Below are 20,317 nucleotides of genomic sequence, written 5' to 3' on the forward strand. Positions count from 1 at the left end.
TTTTAGTGATGACTTTTCTAGATTTTTCGTCAACCTACAGCTGGTCTGAACGACAACTTCATGACCTAAATCAAGAAGCGCGTGTCTTTTTCGGAAGACTTTACTTCCTTTTAATGATGGAATTGATTCATCGTGTAGATCCATCTCTTCTTTTCTTTCATTGGGTAAAACAGTTTAGTTTAGTCCAAAGCAAAAGTATTTTCAGTTATTTGTTACAAATATATGTGACATATGTTTAAAATAACTTGGTAAATTTTTCCACACTTGGCTTTTATTTTCCTTTTTATCGTCCTCTATTCCATTTTAAATGAATTTTAACATTTTAGTTTGTTTCTCAATTTATGTCCTTTCCGAGGTAACAATAATTTCGGTGTTTGAAACCTAGTTTTATCGTTCATAAATATGTATAAACATGATTTTAATTCATTTAATTGAAAATTTTGAAAAATTTTACTAGAATTGGGTAGTCAGTATATAAGACTAGGGCTGTTCTTTTTTATCAGAGAGCACTAGATTCTAATACAACTACTGCTTTACTAGTATTTTTAATGGTAACCAAGTGTTTAATATAAAAAATTTTAAAATCCGAAAAAATTTAACCCCTTCCCACACTTAAGATCTTGCAATGCCCTCATTTGCAAGAAATCAGTAACAATTTAAATTATTGAGGGTGATTTGTGTGAAAATGATTAAATTTTTACCAAAGTTTCCAAATATATTGGCGTTTGTTTGCTGAATGATAAATGGTGCACGTCATTTGTTCATTCCGTCTTGTTGTTATTTCACATATATTTTGCATCATTGTCGTCAAAATTACTTGCTTTTGCTGAACTTAATGCCAGTCTTTGAAAATGCGTTGTTTTACCCTGTTGTGTACATAAGATAAACTGCAAACATATATACATATTTTTGAAGTTTGGTTTATTACCCCACATTCAAAAATTATTAAAATCTAAGAATAAAAGTTAGAAATTATAAAAATGATTACAATATTAACAAAAATATTAAATATATCAATAATTACAAATTACAAAATAATAAAAAAAAAATAAGTAAACTAAGGATGATATTGGTACCAATAGGGGTTCCACGCATAACCATAAGTGCTATAGAATGCCTCGGCAGGGTCATACGTAGGATATGGTGGCTGCATCTCTATCGACCAAGGAGGGAAGACGGGTTTCGGTGTAGGAATATAGTTTCTACCTATGTGTTGGCAATGCGCTATGATCTGGTTCTGATGAACTTGCCAATCTTCAAATGCTCTCTGTCTAGCATTTTCGTATTCCTGAGAAGCTATAAACCTTTGCATTTCTTGCATCTGGTTCCCCCCTCCTACATTACCTTGTTCCTGGTTTCTCTCTACCTGTGGATGTCTACCATTGTATCGTACTGCGGCGTTATTTCGCCGCTTCAAAACTTTCGCACCATGGTACACATTTAAACCTATAGTGTCGCGGGGTTCTGGCTCTTCTACTAATAATCCCCCCCGACTTATATCCACACCGAGATATTCACCAATCAAAGTAATAAAAATACCACCCCCTATTATGCTATGTGGACGCATCCCTCGAACCATAGCTGATAAATAATAACCCACACAATATGGTATACTTACAGCGCTGTGTGGGTCTCGAATACACATATGGTAAAACAAATCTTGTTCATTTACCTTTTCTTTGTTTTTACCCCTTTGTGTAATCGAATTAGCTAAAAATCTATGTATTACTCTTAATTCGGCTCTATCTATATCCAAATAAGAGTAGTTTCCCCCTTTAAAACGGTGGTGGCTTGTCATTTGACTCCACACACCGTGTGTATCAAAATTCTCATCTATTTTCCTACCGTTTAGTATCAATCCTCTACAATCGGCAGACGCTAATTCCTCAGGCGTATATATACGTAAAGCCTGAGCCATGTCTAGTAAAGACATGTGGCGCATCGAACCGCCTAACAAAAATCTAATAAAAGAACGATCGGTTAAACTGGCTACCCGATCATTCAACTCTATACTACATAACAACTCTTCACACCATACTTTATATACAGGTCTGCGTATGGTGAATAAACATATCCAGTCATTAAAAGAAGAATTACCATACCTCTGTACCAGTAATTCCCTAATTGGCCCGGCCAATTCTACAGCTTCCAAGGGTCCCCATTCTATGACCCTTGGTACCTCAACAACCTTAGAGTGAAGAGTATGCAAACCCCGTTGATATTTTGGATAATCTATCCAAAGTCTGTCAAATCGCAAGTTCGGGTGCAACTGTTCCAAATGCATATCTGAAAAGGTCATGACTGGATGAGGTACATCCTGCCTGTAGTAGTTATCTACCTCCTGTTGTTCCAAGTTCTCAGCAGGAGCATGGCGGGCTTGGGATGATGATTCACCCCTTTCAGTCTGCAAAACACATCAAACACAAATTTTGTGCATCCAAATATGCATTAGTGTCAGCAAAATCATCAATCAAAATAATTACAATGACATTATCAATTTATATCAAACTTAAGCTTATTTTCACATTTTTATCAAATCTACACTTTTTCAAATAAGCATATACGAAAATTTTCGCCAAGTTCATAAGCATTCAACTCAAATAACATGTCAAAATAATCATTACTAGCAAATAAACAAGTCTCAAATGGCATTATCTTTCAAAAATCAAGTTCATGAATTTTGGACTTGAAAAAGTCCACTTTAATTCTCAAAATCATGTTTAGGCTCAAAGTTTGGATCATTTAACTACCTAGACATGTTACACTACTCAATTTAGCAACAATTCATGACAAAAATCGGCCATAACCTGTTTATATCAAAAAGCCCCAAATTTGCTCAAGAACACAAACCCTAGATTCTAAAGATTTTGAAGTTTTTGGCTTCAAATCATGTTAACAAGCATCAATCTAGGTTATACATGCATAATATACTAACAATTTAACACTAATTACACTAAAAATTAACAAAATTCAAATTATGAAAATATGCTCAAGAACACACTAAAATTCGGATTTAAAGGTGATTTGGGGTGTAATTGTACCTGTTTTCTTGAGTAGTTCCTAGATATCATCCTTCTCAACATGATTGTAGTGAAAAATTTGAAGATTAACGGTGAAAAATTGAGTTTTTGGGATGATTTTTGTGGGTTTTTTCGGGTTTTTTCGAAGTGCAGTATGTGTGTGTGTGTTATTCTGTTCGTGCAGCTGGTTATATTTTTTTTCTGTAATTTTGTCCCTCCGCGAGTCGCGGAGGTTTTCACTGAAAACTCCGCGAGTCGCGGAGTTATTTTTTTTTTTTTTTTTTTTTTTTTTTTTTTATAATCTTTAACTTATAAAACAATTAAGAAATTAATTTTAAAATTTTGTTTCCTTTGTTATTTAGGACGAGGTCGTTTCGGATCGATGTCCTAGTCCGTCCTTCGACAAAATTTTAAAATTTGTCTTTTTGTAGCGATTGTTTTAAAAGCTAAGATTTTTGGGTTTTTTTTTTTCAATGTTTTTGGCATACTTTAAATCAATAAGATTAAAAATAATGATAATAAAAGTTCTCGTCCCTCCCTCGGGTAAAGCAATTTCGGTTCAAAGACCTAGTCTTCAACTTACGACGAATTTTAAAATCATATTTTTAACTTAATGAGATAAAGTAAATTTTTGTTTTTACACGACTTAAATATAAAATTCAAAATTAAAAATTAAAAATTCACACCAAACTTAAAATTTAAAATGCATAAAATTAAAAATTAATATTTTAAAAATTCACAAATTTACACCAAACTTAATTTAAAAATTCATAAATTCATATCAAACTTATATTAATTTTTCAATTATTTATAATTTTAAAAATATTGTTTTTACAAAGTTTACAATATTAATTTAAGATTTAAATATTAATTTTAAAAACATGGTAAAAATAAAATTAAAAATCTTTTTGTCTTTTTATCCCACTTTAATCAATCAAATATTATCAAAAATATGCGCCCCTCTTTTCGGTAAAGTAATTTCGGTTCCAAGACCTAATTTAACTCATGACGAATTTTTGAAATATTTTGGGTTGATTGATTAAAGATATTTATACCTTAAGAATAAACGTTAAATTTCGCAGTGATGTAATAAATTTTTGAACGATATCAATAATTTCGGTCGCCAAACCTAATTTTATTTAATACCAATTTAATACTTTTTAGCGAACAAATTAGCGTTTATTATCAAAAGGTTAAAAATAAAAATAAAAATAAAAACTATACAGACATACCTGTGAAATAGATTTCTTAGTTATATGATCTATTATATTCATAAGATAGTCGGTTTAATTGGTTTTCCATGGCTGCATAGGCGTAACCTCGAGCATTCATTGTCTTTTCTTCTAAACATATGAACGGTCCGTCTCTGCATAAAGTAACAAATTCGGTATTTGAATAGGTTTGATTATTTGAACATTTACCTCCATGTGACCATTTTCCGCATTTGTGACATTTTTCTAGGTGTCGTGCTCTTCTTTTCGCTGCGGATTTTGATTTTCCTTTACCAAATTGTAACTTATTATCTTCGCATCTGGATCCTTTTCTAACTCCGTCCATTCTTTCTCTGATTACTGATACTAATTCACTTGGTAGTATGTCATTATTTCTTTTAGTGATCAAAGCGTGTAGCATTAGACCATGGTTTAGTTCACAGGCAGTCTTCATTACGTAAAAACCTAAAAAAATAAAAATTCAGAATGGGGGGAGAAGACTAGTTCTTTAGGGTCTGCTAGGGAAAGACCATACGTGTTCCATTTTCGAGAACTATACGAAAACAGACAATCTAAGAAATACATATTATCCTTTAAAGACTTAATTCTCCCCACACTTAGTTAGCTGTGCTGTCGAAATTGTGATTAACTTCGTTGTCGACTTCCATCGGACCATGTATGTAATGTTTAACTCTGTGACCATTAACTTTAAATTCAATCCCATTTGAATTTATCAATTCTATCGTTCCGTATGGGAAAACTCTTTTGACTATGAATGGTCCAGACCATCTTGATTTCAATTTTCCAGGAAATAGCTTGAATCGTGAATTGAAAAGAAGAACTCTGTCTCCTTCTTTGAATTCTTTTGAACTTCTGATTCTTTTATCATGCCATTTCTTCGTTCTTTCTTTATAGATTAACGAATTTTCGTATGCTTCATGTCTTAATTCTTCTAATTCGTTTAGTTGACTTAATCGTAGACGTCCAGCTTCATGTAAATCAAGATTACATGTCTTCAAAGCCCAAAATGCTTTGTGTTCAATTTCTACTGGAAGATGACATGCTTTTCCATACACAAGTCTAAAAGGTGTGGTTCCAATTGGAGTTTTGTAGGCTGTTCTAAAAGCCCAGAGTGCATCCTCCAATTTAATGGACCATTCCTTTGGATTTGATCCTACGGTTTTTTCAAGAATACGTTTTAAAGCTCGGTTTGTATTTTCAACTTGTCCACTTGTTTGTGGATGATATGCGGTGGAGATTTTATGAGTTACTCCATATCTTTTAAGAACTTTCTCAAGTTGATTATTACAGAAATGAGTACCCCGATCACTTATTAAAGCTTTCGGTGTTCCAAACCTTGCAAAAAGACGTTTTAAAAAGTTGACTACAACTCGTGCATCGTTAGTTGGGAGAGCTTGTGCTTCCGCCCATTTAGATACATAATCAATGGCTACGAGTATATATAGATTATTATGAGATTTTGGAAATGGACCCATAAAGTCAATACCCCAAATGTCAAATACTTCACATACTTGGATGACATTTTGTGGCATTTCATCACGTTGACTTATTCTTCCGGCCCTTTGACATGCATCACAGGATTTGCAAAGAAGGTGTGCGTCTTTGTAAATTGTAGGCCAATAGAATCCAGCTTCATAAACTTTTCTTGCTGTTGGTTGAGGCCCATAATGCCCTCCTGTTGGTCCTGTGTGACAATGGTTTAATATTTTACTAGCTTCATCTCCAAATACACATCGGCGTATTATTCCATCGGGACAACTTTTAAACAGATGTGGATCTTCCCAGAAATAGTGTTTTATGTTACTGAAGAATTTCTTTCGTCTTTGGTATGATAATCCTTTTTCAAGGAATCCACAAACTAAGTAGTTTGCATAGTCTGCAAACCATGGGATTTCTTTATAATCTATCTTCAATAGATATTCATCAGGAAAGTTGTCTTGTATGGCTGATTCATTCAAAACTTCTAATTCGGGATTTTCAAGACGAGAAAGATGATCAGCGGCGAGATTTTCTGCTCCTTTTTTATCTCGGATTTCAATATCAAACTCTTGTAAGAGTAAGATCCAACGGATTAATCTTGGTTTAGCATCTTGTTTTGAAAATAGGTATCTAAGAGCAGAATGGTCGGTATAGACCACCGTTTTTGCTAGAACGAGATATGATCGAAATTTGTCAAAAGCAAAGACAATAGCAAGGAGTTCTTTTTCAGTAGTTGTATAGTTCGTTTGTGCTCCTTGTAACGTCTTACTAGCATAATATATAGGTTGAAATCGTTTTTCAATCCTTTGTCCTAAAACGGCTCCCATTGCAAAATCACTTGCATCGCACATTAGTTCAAATGGTAGATTCCAATTTGGTGTTATCATGATCGGTGCATTAGTGAGTTTCTCTTTAAGAATATTAAAAGATTTGATACATTCATCTGAAAAGATGAATGGCGCATCCTTTTCTAGGAGTTTATTCATAGGAGTGGCAATTTTAGAAAAATCTTTTATGAAACGTCGGTAAAAACCGGCATGCCCTAGAAAACTCCTAACTCCTCTAACATTGGTGGGATGTGGAAGTTTAGCAATTACATCTACTTTAGCTCTATCCACTTCAATTCCTTCTTTTGAAATTTTATGTCCAAGAACGATGCCTTCTTTAACCATGAAATGGCATTTCTCCCAATTAAGTACTAGATTTGATTTTTCGCATCTAATTAGCATTCGTTCCAGATTAACTAGACATGATTTAAATGTATCACCGAAGACTGAAAAGTCATCCATGAATACTTCCATGCATTCTTCTATCATGTCGTGAAAAATCGCCATCATGCACCTTTGAAAGGTTGCAGGGGCGTTACAAAGTCCAAATGGCATGCGTTTGTAAGCAAAAGTACCATAAGGGCACGTGAATGTGGTTTTCTCTTGATCTTCGGGTGCTATTGGAATTTGAAAATATCCGGAAAATCCATCTAGAAAACAATAGTAACTATTTCCGGCTAATCTTTCCAACATTTGATCTATGAAAGGTAAGGGAAAGTGATCTTTTCTGGTGGCGTCATTTAATTTTCTATAATCAATACATACACGCCATCCTGTTACAGTCCTAGTAGGAATAAGCTCATTTTTCTCATTTGTAATGACAGTCATGCCACCCTTCTTAGGCACGCATTGAACTGGGCTTACCCATGGACTATCAGAAATTGGATATATCAAACCTGCATCTAGCAGTTTAATAATCTCTTTCTTAACTACATCTTGCATATTAGGATTTAGTCTTCGTTGACGTTGCACATACGTTTTATGACCTTCTTCCATAAGGATTTTATGTGTGCAATACGAAGGACTTATTCCTTTAATATCATGAATCTTCCATGCAATGGCTGGTTTATGAGCTTTCAACACAGAAATGAGTTGTGATTTCTCATTTTCAGTAAGAGAAGACGATATTATTACAGGTAATTCAGATTCACCATGTAAATAAGCGTATTCCAAATGGTTTGGAAGTGGCTTTAACTCTAATTTCGGAGGTTCTTCTATCGATGATTTATATCGATATCTGTCTTCTTCTTTTAGCATTTGAATTTCTTCTGTTGTTGGTTCATATCCATTAGCTATAAGTGTAGCTAACATTTCAGCTTCATCAATTGGTTCATTTCCTTCTCCTAAAGAACATTCTCCTGTTCCTTGTAATTCTGGAAATTCTTCTAATAATTCTGCATGTGCATCTATAGTTTTAATATAATAACATGTATCATCTGCAGATTGTGGTTGTTGCATGGCTCTATCCACTGAAAAGGTAACACTCTCATCCTCTATACTTAGGGTCAGTTTCTTACCGAACACGTCTATCATTGCTTTAGCCGTGTTTAAGAATGGTCTTCCTAATATGAGAGGAACTTGAGAATCTTCTTCCATGTCTAAAACAACAAAATCTACTGGAAATACTAAAGTACCAACTTTAACTAGCATGTTCTCCATTATCCCTCTAGGATATTTTATTGATCTATCGGCTAGTTGTATGCTTATTCTGGTTGGTTTCAATTCTCCAAGGTCTAGTTTAGCGTATAGTGAATACGGCATTAGATTTATACTAGCACCTAAGTCTGCCAATGCTTCTATTGAACTAAGACTACCCAGAAAACATGGAATTGTGAAACTTCCTGGATCAGATAATTTTTCTGGTATCTTATTCAACAGCACTGCTGAACAATTAGCATTCATAGTAACAGCCGAGAGTTCTTCCATTTTCTTTCTATTCGTGATTAGATCTTTCAAGAATTTAGCATATCTTGGCATTCCTGAAATCACATCAATGAAAGGAAGATTTACATTTATCTGTTTAAACATATCCAAGAATTTGGATTGCTCGGCTTCAAGTTTTTCCTTCTTCATTTTACTCGGGTAAGGAAGTGGTGGTTGGTATGGTTTAACATAAGGTTTATCCTTAACTGTGTTATCTTCATTAACCTTTTCAACTACCGGTTCTTTTTCCTTATCTTGATCGGGTTGTGGTTCTTGTGGAGTAGGAATAGTTTCATCAGAAGTTACAGGTATTTCAGGTGGTTTAAGTGTTGTACCACTTCTTGTGGTAATAGCTTTAGCTGTTTCATTCCGGGGGTTAGCGTTTGTATCGCTAGGTAGACTTCCCGGTTTTCTTTCACCTATTAACCTTGCTAGGTTACTTACTTCTTGTTCTAGATTTTGAATAGAAGCTTGTTGATTTCTAAATGCTTGAGCATTTTGTTCATTGGTTTGTTTTTGAGATGTGAAAAACTGCGTTTGAGTTTCAACTAGCTTCGTCATCATATCTTCTAAATTCGGCTTTTTATCATCGGTTTGTTGTGGTGGTTTGTTTTGAAAATTCGGTCTTTGCTGATTGTAAGCATTGTTGGATAATTGTTGATTGCTAGGACCTTGTTGGTTATTGTATGGAATATTTCGGTTATAATTCTGGTTTTGATTGTAAATCGGTCTTGGCGGTTGATAATTATTCTGATAATTATTTCCAGGCCTTTGGTTTATGTATGAAATATTCTCTCTTTGTTCCATTGTTAATTCAATACTGAGACAATCTTTTGTCAAATGTGGTCCTCCACACTGCTCACAACTAATTCGTATAGCATGAATATCCTTAGTCATCTTTTCCATTCGTCTCTCGAAAGCATCTATCTTTGCGGAAATGGAATCTAAGTCATGGCTAGAATCGGCTCTAGCTGCTTTAGATGATCTAATGATGTCTTTTTCTTGGTGCCACTCATGTGAGTGGGAAGCAGTGTTATCAATAATTTTGTAAGCATCAGTTTCGGTTTTCTTCATAATCGAACCACCAGCTGCTATATCTATGTCTTTCCTTGTAGTGATGTCGCATCCTCGGTAGAATATTTGTACTATTTGACAAGTGTCTAAACCATGTTGCGGACATCCTCTTAACAACTTTCCATATCTTGTCCACGCCTCATATAGAGTTTCATTTGGCTTTTGTGTGAACGTAACAATTTCTGCTTGAAGTCTTACGGCTTTAGATGCAGGAAAGAATTGTTTAAGAAATTTATCAATTAAAACATCCCATGTATCAATCGCCCCTTCAGGTAACGATTCTAACCAATCTTTGGCTTCTCCCTTTAAAGTCCAGGGAAATAACATGAGATATATCTGTTCATCCTCCACTTCTCGTATTTTAAATAGTGTGCAGATCCTATTAAAGGTACGTAGATGTTCATTTGGATCTTCCTTCGGCGCACCACTAAATTGGCATTGATTAGTCACCATGTGTAAAATTTGTCCTTTGATTTCATAATCTGGCGCATTAATGTCTGGATGAGTAATTGCGTGACCTTGGCCAGTGCGTTTAGCTCTCATTCGGTCTTCCATACTTAAAGGTTCCAGATTCTCCATAATTGAATTTGTTGACTCGGTATCACTAGATGATTCTGATTTAATAGTTCGTTCCTCAACAATCTCTGTTTGAATGATTGGTGGTTCCGGAGGAAAGTTTAATGGTTCAGGATCTACGAACCGTTCCTGAATATTTTCTGGATTCTCAATTGTGAGGTTTGTTTCAAAAACTGGATTATCGGATATTTGAACTGAAGTACTTGGTCGACTGGATGACGATTCTAAAGAAAAATCAACGGCGGTTATATTTGTTAAACGATGTCTTGATCGAGTTACAGGTGGTGAACGTACAAAAGGTGATGAACGTCTTGCTCGGTGCATTCACAGAATATCCTATTAGTTTTTAAAAGGAAAGAAAAATTATAATAAGTTATCCAATTAATAGACTTTTCTGATTTTGCCCACGTTTCGAATAGCCAAAAGATGCAGCAGAGGGGCAGGATTCGTTTGGTCTCAATATAATTGAGGACTGTTTGGCTCCAATAACCCGGTCCACGTACAAATCCAACTATTACTACGAACCAGAAAATTTTGATGTCTATCAATTTAACCACTTAAAATAAATTTTCGTAATTTTAAGAAATTTAGATAAGAAGTAGAATAAAATTCTAAGTCCTAAAACTAGAATGGCGAGAAATAAGAGAGAAAAAGATTGCGCGTCGAAAAATGTCGAAAAAGAAAAATGGTTGAAAAATAAAAGGTGACGGAAAAATAAAAGAAACTTATCAAAACTTTAAAAATACTTAACTAATTTAACCTTATTACTACAACTAACTTAAAATTATAATCGCAAATTGAAATTACTAATTGGAATGATAATTGATACATAGTAAAAGGTCTAAAAATATTAAAGCTTACAAGAAAAACTAAATCCCAAATGGAAATAACTTAAAAAGAAACTAAAACTTAAAAAGGCGTCGCAAAATTCTAAAGCACCTAAATCTTAGTCTAAAGAAAAAGCACTTAAGGAATTCTACGGCAAAGCCTAAAAATATAGGAGTAAAAATAACTATAGCAAAAACTAAGTTTAAAATTAAATATGAGCTAAAAATACAAAAGTTACGCTACAACGATTAAAAAAGGTACAAAATATAAAAATATACAAAAAGTTGTAAAAAGTACAATTTTTATAAAAATATTATTTTTATATTATTTATTTAATAAAACTACAAATTTTACAATTTAATAAAACTAATTAATACTAAATATATAAATAAAAAGTATAAGTAAAATTAAAACTAATAATAATAATAATAGTAATTAGGTTTTAATAATAATAATAATTAAAAATAATTAAAAAAATAACCCGTGATTAGGGTTTTGTCCGTGTGTCAGAAAACCTCCGCGAGTTGCGGTGAATAAAGAGGAAAACCCCGCGAGTCGCGGGGATTCAGAATTCAGTTGACAGATTGTACTTTTACGCGTTTTTCTTTATTTTTTTTTTTATTATTTTCTGTTTTTAGTTTAAATAAACGATTTTTAATAAAATTTATATTTTTATAAATTAAAATAAAGATAAAGAAACTTATAAAACTTAAATATTTAACAAAATCCTAAAAATACTTATATTTTTGTTTTTCTTTTTATATTTTTCAATAATTAAAACGTAATTTTACAAAAACGAATTTTAATAAAATTAAACTAAAAAAATCTTTTTTTTTTTATATTTTAGCGTTGCGCTTCCGGCTTTTAAGATGTAAGTTCCCCGGCAGCGGCGCCAAAAATACTTGATGTTTCGCGAGGTGTATATAAAATAGCTTATATTTTACGCAGAAAATACTATTAAATACGATACAATTTTACACAAGATATTTATTTATTTATAGAATGGATATACTTAAACCTTGCTACAACACTTATAGGCAGTGTACCTAATCGTACAGTAGTGTAGTTTTTAGTAAGTCCGGTTCGTTCCACAGGGAAATCTTTAAACAAAGCTCAACGCTATATTAGTTTACTTTTATAAAAATACAAATATATATATAGGTAATATTATTATTATAAAGGGGGGTTTTTACCGTTTAATGACCGGTTTGTCGATTTTAAGACTTTAGTCGCAGTTAAAACCTAATGTAAAATATAAAATAAATACAAGACTTTAAATTAAAGCGTAAAGTAAATAACGATAATGAAATTGCGAATAATAAAAATGCGATAAAATTAAATTGCGATAATTAAAAAGTACGATAAAATAAAATAAATAAAAGTGCGATAATTAGAAGTGCAATTAAATATAAAATAAAGGAAATTAAATATGAAATAAAAGAATTATGCTTATTTAAACTTCCGTAATCATGATGTTTGACGTGTTGATTTTAGTTTTATGCCCATGGGTTAATTGTCCTTTGTCCTGGATTATTCAATATGTCCGTCTGGTTTTTGTCCATAACAGTCCATCAGTCATAAATATAAATTGCAAGTGTCCTTGTCAAATTATTATTATACCCGAAGATAAATATTCCAACTAATTGGGGATTCGAATTGTAACAAGGTTTTAATACTTTGTTTAATGAATACACCAGGTTATCGACTGCGTGTAAACCAAGGTTTTACTACTTTGTTAACAATTACACCAATTACCCTTGAATGTAATTTCACCCCTGTTTTGATTATTCTAGTGGCTATTAATCCATTCCCGTGTCCGGTTAAATGAACGATTATTCGTACATATAAATACCCCGCCCATCGTGTCCGATCGAGTGTATATGGTAGTTTATAGGGACGCCCAATTGTAAATCTTTATATTAACATTAACAAACTTTCATTTAGTTAAACAAATATAAAGCCCATTAATAGCCCATAGTCTAGTTTCCACAAGTGTCGTTCTTTTGTCCAAACCCCAATTATGGTACAAAGCCCAATTACCCAATTTTAGTAATTAGCCCAACATCATGATTACTTCGTTTTAAACAAGCATAATAATAACTTAGCTACGAGACATTAATATAAAAAGGTTGAACATAACTTACAATGATTAAAAATAGCGTAGCGTTACACGGACAGAATTTCGACTTACACCCTTACAACATTCGCTAGCATACCCTTATTATTAGAATTATAATTAAAATTAAAATATAAATTATAAATATAAATATATTACTTCGTATGAAGAGAAGAAAAAAATATAAGATATATTTTGATCAGAATTCGGGTTGATTTATAGCCAGGAATGATTTTTGGGGCTCCGCGACTCGCGGCAAAAAGCCCTTCAAACTCCGCGAGTCGCGGAGAGGTATTTTCATTTCACACCCTTGGAGTTTCCTGCTGCCGACGGTTTTAAATATATATATATAATATATATATAATTAATATAATTAATTATATATTATATTATATTTATATACATAGTTAACTTGTAATTTTTAGTCCGTTGCGTCGAGCGTTAAGAGTTGACTCTAGTCCCGGTTCCGGATTTTCGAACGTCCTCGCGTACAATTTAATATCTTGTACTTTGCGTTTTGAATCTTGTACTCTTGTGATTTCGAGACGTTTCTTATCAATATTTGGAACCTTTTTGATTGTCTTTTGTTCTTTTGAGCTTTTTGGTCGTTTGCGTCTTCAAATCGTCGAATCTGTCTTTTGTCTTCACCTTTTATTATTTAAACGAATATCATTTGTAAATAGAACAATTGCAACTAAAAGCTTGTCTTTCTTGAGGAATAATGCTATGAAATATATGTTCGTTTTTAGCATTATCAACGGTAGTTTCTTTTTTTTTTTGAAACTCTTTTCATGTGAGGTAGTTTTCTTTTCTAATTTTTTTATTGTTATTATATATTAATTATTATTAGTATTATTATTATTATTGTGATTGTTTTGATTGTTATTGTTATTGTTATTATTAGTATCATACTTGTTATCATATTTGAAAGTATTATAGACATTACTATTATTATTATGATAGGTATTAATAATATTATTATTAGTAATAAACTTATCATTTTAGTATTTTATCATCATTAGGATTATGATTATGATTATCATTATTATTATTATGAAGGAAATAAAAATATATTATTATCATCAATATTAGAATTTGTACCGGTTTATAAATAATAGTATCATCAGTACATTTACAATTAATAATATCATATTTATCAGTATCATCATTAATATTTACTAGTATTATTATGATTATCATTTATCATTTTATAAATATTAGAACCCTTATTATTAACATAAGTATGGTATTAGTATTAATATTATTTTAGAGTTATTATTATTAGTATCATTAACAGTTATCATTTTCATTTTTTTTGCTATTAGTATTATCATTATTAATAAAATTATTATTATTATTAGTAAATCATTATTATCTAAATTATTATTTTAACAAATAAATCTTTTGTACACTATATATATACTTATGGTATATACTAGGATTGTATTAATAATTCACATAACAAACTAATAAAATTTCATAAATACAATACTAACCACAAATATATGTATATAAATATATTAATGTCACTATTTATATAAACGTAAATCATTATAGATATATACATAAAATCGATATATATATAAAATATAACTTAAAATATAATATAAGTATACGTTTTAAAATAAAGGTTAGAATAAATTCTACAAAACTATAATATATAAATAATACATATTAATAAATGAAATTTTGTAACTTACATTATACGTATTAATATATACACAATTGATATAGGTTCGTGAATCCGAGGCCAACCCTGCATTGTTCAATGACGTCATATGTATTTTTACTACAAAATACAGTATCGTGAGTTTCATTTGCCTTTTTACCCTTTATATTTTTGGGCTGAGAATACATGCGCAACTTTTATAACTGTTTTACGAAATTGACACAAGTACGTGAAACTACATTCTATGGTTGGATTATCGAAGTCGAATATGCCCCTTTTTATTAAGTCTGGTAATCTAAGAATTAGGGAACAGACACCCTAATTGACGCGAATCCTAAAGATAGATCTATCGGGCCCAACAAGCCCCATTCAAAGTACCGGATGTTTTAGTACTTCGAAATTTATATCATGTCCGAAGGAGGATCCCGGAATGATGGGGATATTCTTATATATGCATATTGTTAATGTCGGTTACCAGGTGTTCAATCCATATGAATGATATTTTTGTCTCTATGCATGGGACGTATGTTTATGAGAAATGGAAATCTGAAATCTTGTGGTCTATTAAAATGATGAAAACGATTGTTTAAGTTAAACTAATGAACTCACCAACCTTTTGGTTGACACTTTAAAGCATGTTTATTCTCAGGTACGAAAGAAATCTTCCGCTGTGTATTTGCTCATTTTATAGATATTACTTGGAGTCATTCATGGCATATTTCAAAAGACGTTGCATTCGAGTCGTCGAGTTCATCAAGATTATTATCAAGTCAATTATAGTTGGATATATTATGAAATGGTATGCATGCCTGTCAACTTTCGATGTAATGAAAGTTTGTCTTTTCAAAAACGAATGCAATGTTTGTAAAATGTATCATATAGAGGTCAAGTACCTCGCGATGTAATCAACTGTTGTGAATCGTTTATAATCGATATGGACTTCGTCCGGATGGATTAGGACGGGTCTTCACAGTTGGTATCAGAGCGGTGGTCTTAGCGAATCAGGTCTTGCATTAGTGAGTCTAACTGATAGTCGTTAGAATGCATTAATGAGTCTGGACTTCGACCGTGTTTGCATGTCAAAAGTTTTGCTTATCATTTAGTGTCGAAAAATTATTTGCTTATCATCCTTAAAGTCTAAGACACGTCTTACTGCCTTTATTGCATAGACAGTGTATAGTTAAATTCATATCTTAGCGTATCTGTTATTGTTACCTTTGCCTGACAGCTTCCGTAGATTCCTCCATAGCTTATGGGATTTTAGTATTATATATGCATATGTAAATTATGTATTGCAGGGTACTAATCTACATCCTATAATCTATTTCTTATCGAAAATCCTTCATCTGATCGTACGAGATGAATCCCTCAACCAGTTCGAGTCCATCAGATTTCGATAGCTATTTCGATAGTTATTCCGACAGCTATTTCGATATGGATTTCCACTCGAGCTCCGAAAGCAGAGTAACCGGAATGAATCGATCAATTAGCCATCATCTATTCTGAATGAATTGGAGATGGGTTCGTAGTCGACTTAATCAATGGAAACGCGAAGAAGGCGATCATTTCCACTAACCAAATTCACCTCTTGACAATGAACCTAAAACGTTTACCGGCGAACCTGTTCGAGACACCATTTTCTCTCTCATTTCCAAAGTATCTCATCACGATCATATACTATCTCAGATTCTAAACCTCATTCATCCGCTCGTCCGAACCGACAATCATCCCGGTGTAATAGAAGAAGTTAACGAACTTCGCGCATAAGTTGTAGTCTTGGAAAATATGGTGCAAAACGTACCAGCTTCATCCAAATCACCGGCACCAACAGTACCACCAACAACCCAAATTTCAATATCACATGCCTCAACATCTCAATCTATACCTCGAGTATAATCATCATTCTACATGACATTCTACATCAGTTATCTTCGTTCGACATGGTGATTATGTAATCTCTAATGTTTTAGAGATTATTTATTCTAGTTCCAACTGAAAACTAAATGAGTTTAATATCATGTTAACTCATTAAATTCATGATTACATCTGAAGAAAATATATATGTATATATGTTTTCATAAAGATTGTAATTAAAAATTCTTTTGTACAAACTGTTAATAATAAAAATATTTTAACGGGTAGGTAATACCCGAGGAATATTTAAATTTCACATTAATAAGTTACACTGTATATTCTTCGAATCTGATTCAACAGTTATTCACTATCCTATTTACAACCACCGGGATACTTATCCGTTCACCAAAGAATAACTATTTTTATTCAAATTCAATTTCATATTTGAATTTTGACCTATCAGAATCCAACAAGTGGCATAATGAAGAAATAATGGACACAATAAAAATTGATTAGAAACAGACTAATTAACAATATTAAATTTTATTAAGAAACCACGCTAACAAAATCCTAGCTAACTGTTCCTAGCTAACTGTTAATTCCGTATTACATTTTATTTATCGCAATTTATTTATCGCAATTTATTTATCGCAATTTATTTTATCGCAATTTATATTCTCGCAATTTTATTTATTGTCATTTAATTTCTGTTATTTACTTTACGCACTTTATTTATCGTCATTTAATTTCTGTTATTTATTTTACGCACTTTAAATATCGGGACACGTATACAAGGTTTTGACATATCATATCGACACATCTATATATATTATTTGGAATCACCATAGACACTCTATATGCAGTAATGATCGAGTTCTCTATACAGGGTTGAGGTTGATTCTATAATAATATATATACTTTGAGTTGTGATCGAGTCTGAGACATGTACACGGGTCACGATACGTATTAATTAATTCAAATATTATATATTAAACTATATATGAATGATTGCACTGTCAACTGTGGACTATCGACTGTGGACTAATAACATTGGACAATTAAAATGAATTAAAATATTGAATATAACATATGAAACTAAACAATTCTTCAAGTTTGCCACTTGATTTCGTCTTAAACCTCATTTGTATCTTCACGATTACATTCTGCGTTCAAACCTTTCATGATTCTTGAAAACACCTCAATCGATAGGATGAATCAACCGCACTTTATCTACGGAAGGAAAGATTTATGCATATAGTTATGCACCTGAGAAACTCTCGGCAATTGTGTAAAAGTTCAACACGTAGCCGCGTCAGATCCTTTGGCATTTATTAACAAAAACAACTTTGCGATCCCTTTTCAAAATTAGCCAATTTTGTCACAGCTCCAACAAGTCAACTTCGACTTTTCGTACGAAACAACCTTATTATAACGTTTATATATACGCGTGCTCTTTTATTGTTACCAGGTAACCTTTCATATTCCATCATATTACCATCAGCGTTTAATCATCTAAAACACAATTCTCCTGAAACCACCTCGGATTAATAACCGATGATTCAGATATCATAGCATTAAATGCAGAGGAAACAGAAAAATGGTAGATGGTCTAAACGGACAAAAGTTTGATGATAAAGAAAGGAGTGTTAGGAACGCTCGATAGAAAATTGGGTATTGAAAAACAGATTGAGTTACCCATGAAGGAGACCAAGGACAAATACAAGGACCAAATCCTATATTCAAAGGATTCAGGTAATTCTGGATCCGTTGAAATCTTTAGAGAATATCTTGCTCCGAAGTCATGTTAAAATCTTGCGGAAAATCTTTCTCCATCAACCGTCGAACTTAGAAATTCCAAAATATCATCATCAATATCTTTGATATTTCTGAGGATATTTTCATAAATATTCTCGTCCGAAATTATATACCTCTTCGTGCTTCCTGTGTATCAATATATTGGAAACATTCAATAGAAAATATAGTACCGAAAAGCAGATTATGCGAAACTATGAAGAAAGCCGTGGATAAATCACAAAGAATAAGTTTGACTTCAAAGAATCCAAATAATTCAATGTCTGCTAAAGTCTATAGTGAATAACTTGCTCCTTACTCTAAACCCTTGCAGACAATAGTTTCTATCATCCTATGATCTTAGATATTCTGAGATATTATCGTACCTTTCATTATAAATATCCTCCATATTTCTGGAGATATTTTTATAACTATTCTTATCTGAAATCATTAATCTTTTCGTGCTATCAGTATTACATCATATAGAAACTGTTAGTTTCTATATTCTGTAAATTTTCAAGCTTAAAATATGAATGTTATTGTAGTAATGATGGGAACTAATGCATGAGTTAGTATAATATAATGACACTTGATCAACGTGATTATATTACAGTAAGTCATGCTGAGTTTCTAAATGAAACGTGATGATTCACAGATCATAACGTCATCATGTGCCATGTTACATAACTCTTTCATCCTACTTAACTCCGTAACAAATCAAGAAAATGTATTCTTGATGGTTCTATCTTCCGTGATGTTGATAAATTTGAAAATCAAATCGTGCTATCACGTTCCTTCATGCTTAGAACATTATAATCATTCGAAACTCTATATCTATAAATTCTGGACCATTATTCGCTTGACTTGAAGTCGGGAAGAGAAAACAAAAGCATAGAGCTTTGAAATATAAGGGAGAATATAAAGTCCGATAACAACACATAAATTACAAACCGTGTATATCAATGTTTATCGCAACATAAAGACACGGGAGAATTAAAAACATTATAATCCCGAGGGCGAAGTAGAAGAAAGCAGATTCCTCTGGTGGAAGTTGGAAAAGGAGAATGATTGTTGCGATAGTAAGGATGAGGACAAGGATCAGAACTGGATTAATCATTTTCAGAATCTTTTGGATGTATGAACTAAGAAAGAAAGTATAAGAATGGTGAGAATAATGGAAAGGAAGAGCTTAATTTATACTGGAAATATCAGACGTAGTAATCGGGACAGATCACCGTATTTAATTAAAGATATCTTAATTTCCATAAATCCCGAAGAATCAGATTTTATAGATCTTCAAGATTTTCTTTAAATCCCTTAAATTCCGGAATTCAACCAAGGCAATGTCAAAAGTTAAGACGCGCCTTATTTTCTAAATTCAAACCTGACTACGTCAAAAGTTAAAAACAAATCTTTGTTTCTCATTTCATCCTTTTGTGAATAGCTTCATTCGCACTCTTCGAATAATCGAATTATTTTTATCCATATTACTCAATGATGATAAAACTCAAGTTATCAACTCATATTCGTCAGGAAAACATATTTATTGTTAGCTATGACGACCTCACTCAAATTTCGGGACGAAATTTCTTTAACGGGTAGGTACTGTGATGACCCGGGAATTTCCGACCAAATTTAAACATAATCTTATATGATTCGACTCAATAAGCAAAGTCTATTAAACCGAGTCTCATTATGTTTGAACTATTTCATGATAACATTTGACCTTTAACTATTTCCGACGATTCACGAACCTTTAATTGTAACTAAGAATGTAAATATAAATAATTATATATAAAACTAATTATATTAGTATTAATGAACTATTAAGTAATTTTGTTATTATAAAAGATAACATTTAATAACTAAAGATTTTCATTTTGAATATATATAGTATATTGTATATAAATGATTCAAACATATTTTAC

Source organism: Rutidosis leptorrhynchoides, chromosome 8 (assembly GCF_046630445.1).
Source record: "Rutidosis leptorrhynchoides isolate AG116_Rl617_1_P2 chromosome 8, CSIRO_AGI_Rlap_v1, whole genome shotgun sequence".
Classification (NCBI taxonomy): Eukaryota; Viridiplantae; Streptophyta; class Magnoliopsida; order Asterales; family Asteraceae; genus Rutidosis; species Rutidosis leptorrhynchoides.